The sequence below is a fragment of the Cibotium barometz genome, chromosome 63 (assembly GCF_041138505.1).
Source record: "Cibotium barometz isolate CiBa-2024 chromosome 63, ASM4113850v1, whole genome shotgun sequence".
In the NCBI taxonomy this organism is placed as follows: domain Eukaryota; kingdom Viridiplantae; phylum Streptophyta; class Polypodiopsida; order Cyatheales; family Cibotiaceae; genus Cibotium; species Cibotium barometz.
This window is the reverse complement of record NC_141108.1, coordinates 16,963,694-16,968,598: the sequence shown is the minus strand read 5'-3', so window position 1 is coordinate 16,968,598 and position 4,905 is coordinate 16,963,694.

Below are 4,905 nucleotides of genomic sequence, written 5' to 3'. Positions count from 1 at the left end.
TGTAAGCATTATCATAGATGTTTTGCAAGATCCGCATGATAATACAATAAGGATCGCATCAAGGCAAGTAGCTCCATATCAAGGAAAGATGATAGCTCCTTAGAAAAACTATCCATCTCATCATCACTCACATTCTTGCCTTGTATGTCATCACCACAAAAGTCATGATTGTCAACATCCATCTCAACAATCCCATGAGTTGTACTATCATTTGGCACCAAGTTATAAGTTGAGCATGCATCTACAATGGTCGATCAGCCAATGCACTATGATCTTAAGGTTTTGCTCCACAATCAATCATGGGAATAGTGTCCATAAGTGATGATAAAGGGTTTGCTAAATTTTCAACACATGCATCACTTTTACAATAATAGTAACTTCCCATAGAAGTCTTGGATTGAAGTGAACCCCCATTTTCAAGATCATCACATTCACATGTCTTCTCCACAAGTGATACCTCGCTATCTTGAGCATGGTTGTCCACACTTTCACCATTCTCATGCATCCACTTTTCATCCATTATCTCCAAATCCTCATGGAAGATATGCCCAACACATAATGTAAAGGTTTTAGCATGATCTTCACTTGCATAATCTTCACATGATGTAGACACATGGCATTCCATCCCATCCTCAAGATTCTAAAATTTGTGTAACATAAAATCCCCAAGAGTCTGAACCTCTGGCTCTTTTACATCAACACCACAATCAATGTCATCATATTCATCCTCCCAATGGTCATAAGTAAATAGGTCATCCACATTTAATGACCAATGGTGATGTGAAAATCTATGGCATTTAAACTTCATAGAAACCTTGGACTTTGAGTTAGCATTTAGGCTTGATGTAGTGGTGGGAAAAGAATGTGAAGTATATGCATCAATCTCGACATCATCTTCCTCTCATGATGTTATTACCATACGAATGAATCTTCAACTTAACCATGTGTGCATGAACTTTAGTCACCTTTACTTCTTTCTTGGCATCCAAAAAAATTTGGCCCTTTTGTAATAAGTAACTGGCATGAAACCCAATTCTTTCTCCAAAACATGTACACCGGGTTGCTCAAATACCAAAAGTAGATTGGACCTCACACCATTTGCATCATCTTCATCATCACACAAGCACCCTTGAGTACTCAAATGCATCAAACCTTTTGCTTGCTTGAGTTTTATGTGGTTGTCCACTATTCCACCAACAAATAGCATGACTTCTCTGAGCATATACTTGTTGACTTCACTAGTCATAGTGCACTACATAATGGAGATCAACATGCAATCCATTCACAAAATTATTTATTGCCACTTTCTCATTATAGCCACCAACCAAGAAAGAAAGATACCAAAACTTTTTGACATAGTCTTGGAGATTTCAACTTTGCACAAGCTTCATACATTCATCCTCCAAAATTTTTCGTTCATGTAACAAAATGTTACATTATGTAGTAGGATAAATTCTCCCAATCCTCTATCTATTTCACATCAACAAACTCTTTGCGCCACAATGTTTTGTCCCACCATATCTTTGCGTGACCTGAAGATGAGAAGTCACCCAATTTTCCTTTCTGGATTCTTCATTCCATTGTAAATGGTCAAGCAAGAAGATCTTATCTCACTTCATTATCCAATCTTCAACAACTTTGGATGAGACTCCTTTACCATCAAACCACATTTGTTCCTTTGCAATTACTAAATGGCATAGTACCTCCTTTTGCATCCACCTTGAGCATACATTTTCATGCTTCAAAATGTCTATGAAATAATAAAATTTCATAGGTCTTTGCACCGACATAAGCATGTGCTTATATGCCCTCATACTCATGAAAGATGTCATCATCCAAACCATAAACATTGGGATAGTTTAAACCTTCATCAATACCTTGCATGCTTGTAGAAACATAAGATGGACACATAGATTGGTTTTCTTTTTTTGCATCCACTCTAGGCATGGAGGCACCCACATATGTATCCACCTTGATGAGAACCTTATGCATCAAAGAGACAACAAGATTTCCATCATTGGAAGATACCGATTGCTTTCCTCCGTACCCACTTCATGAAGAAGAAAGTTTTTAAACATTTAAACCATTGATAGGACAATGATGATGGATGCAGCCGATTCTCCTCATGTGCAAAGTTATTTGCCAAAGGAATGTCTTCATGCAGTTTTTCTTGATCACCAACATCCCTATGATCACATGTAGGCTCCTCTTGGACCTTGAATGCCGATTGTGCCTTCAATTGATGCGCCCAATTTGCCATGATATTTAGTACTTTTACACTTTGAAGATGGTCCCCCAAACCCCAAATAAAGTGTTCTATGGCTCTTTGGAATAGTATTGGAGTGTACTATCCACATAAGTAATCACTTTTGATTGGGTCAGAGTGAAAGTATTCTCTGTTCTAACTTTTTTTTTGGGAAAAATCAATTCTAAGTATTACACAATCCAAGATATTGAAAAAAAATGCCACTAGTGTCCAAACTAAATAAAATGGCTATAATGCACTATGTCGTAGGAGTTGCAGCAGCTAAGGGTTTCATATCACAACTCCAAGAATACCACAACAAGTGCAAACACTAATTGGGTTTTTAAATATTGTTTAGCCTAGTACAAACACTGAAATGTTGTTTTCAGCACACAAGGATATGGTGACTATTTATAACCATCTCATTAGCCAGTTTAAAATGGTGAAGTCTTTCACATTAATGAGGTTACCTTCATGGTTAAGAGCTCGACAATTGTGGGTGTTGGTTAAGGAGGGTTATTCATCCAATCAAGTGTTCCTCTCGGCCGAGCTTTGTTGCACTACTATGGATCTAAATTTCTTCATGAGATGACTAGAATTTGTTGTGTTTCATGCACCCCAGATTAAGGCGGTAGTCCATTCTTGGGGACCCAATAGTTGATGATATATCATGGGGGTGATGTTCAAGATGGAAATATAGTGGGTTACACAAATAGTTATAGGGGTTTTAGTGAGAAAGGAAATATGAGATATGTGTTTTCTCCATCTTTGCCACCTTGGCATAAACAAACTCACACGTCAATCAATAACCTTGAATATGGATATATTTATTTTGAATCTATATGTAACCTCAAGGCATGAGATGAACTCTTTATCGACTATGAGTTATGATTGAAATGTGTTATCAATATTAAGTTTCCATTATTTGTCATTATGTTTCTTTCAATTTGTTTTGTAAAATGAGGATTAGTTATTTATAGTCATGGAAATTTGTAAGTGTCTTGTTAATGCCTTATCTTTAATGATCGATCTACAAATGTATTTTTCTTGGATTTACAAACGTCATTTTTTTTATATCCATTATTATCTTTGGCTTACTTATAAACAAATATGATAATTGATGCCATATTGGTAGTTATATAAATGTACATAAGGATGTCATCAAGCTGACACACTCAATGATGAGCAATGTTTGCCCAGGGGATTCACTCTTAGAAAACTTATGATATCATGTGAGTGTATAAGGGGGAGGTTTTTTGACATGAGGCATAAGCTTATAAGGTAGGGATAAGGCCATGTATTTAGGTGAATACTGAATCTTAAATTTAAGTTAGGGGGAGGGGGGAGGGGATGGGGAGGGTATAGCAACATTAAGGATATTTCATAAGTACTTTTGATGAACATAATAGTAACTTGTACAAAATTCTTGCAATGTTTTGGTAGCATTCCATAAATACTATTAGCAATGATATAAGGAAGAGGGGTGACATAAATCTTAAATTTAAGTTAGGGGGAGGGGGCCTCGGAGGGGCGAGGGGTGGGGGAGGGAGGGAGGGAGGGAGGGAGGGATATAGCAACATTAAGGATATTTTATAAGTACTTTTGATGAACATTAAGGATATTTCATAAGTACTTTTGATGAACATAATAGTTGTACAAAATTCTTGCAATGTTTTGGTGGCATTTCAACAATACTAGCAATGATATAAAGAAGGGAGGGGTGACATAGTCATTTTTAAAGGTATCCTTATTTTATAAGCTTAAATAGGGATGTTATCATCTTATGAGCATCATATATAGGGAGTTTTCTTGAGGTTCATGCACGCAGGTGATGTCCCCCTTTATTGTGAGTGAATCCCCCTGAGAATGTTTGTGAATGTAATGTTGAGTTCATGGAAGTGAAGATATTTGTGAACTTTGAGTTTGAAGTAGGACATGTCATCCCTGTAAAAGGTTTATCATTAATTAATGACTTTGAATTGATCAAAAGTCATTTTCTATATTTTTCAATGTATGGTTGAGGCAAATGATGAGTGTGATCACAAAATTTATTGGATACAAAATGCATTTGAATAAAGCATTCCCATAAGATTGCTCTTAACTATAATATACTTTGAGTATTATAAGTCTCAATATCACAAATATGCAGTTTGGAGAAAAGAAGTTAATACATTTTATTGACCTATTATTGGGTAATTTATCCTAAAAATATGAAAATAGAAATTAAAATTTTAGAGAAAATAATTTGTACTAAACATATGAAAATTGAAACATATGCAGTTTGGAGAAAATAAGTTAATACATTTTATTTACCTATTATTGGCTAATTTGTCTTAAATATATGAAAATAAAAATTAAAAATTTTCCAAATTTCCTAATATGGACTTTAGTCCTTATTTTGATAGTAGATGAGAGTTTTATTTACCCTTTTTGTGATGAAGGGTAAACCCTCTTTGAAGCATAATAATCTCCCTTAGACATCTTCCACTATTTTCCATTTACCTTCTCTTTTTAGTGGGAACAATATATATTCCTTTAATTAAGTGGGTGCTTTGCGTTCTCCTTACACTTGGCTTACACTTGAAATTTGTAAAATTTTAACCTCACTTCTTCCATCCCACGAGAATGTTTGTGGATGTAATGTTGAGTTCATGGAAGTG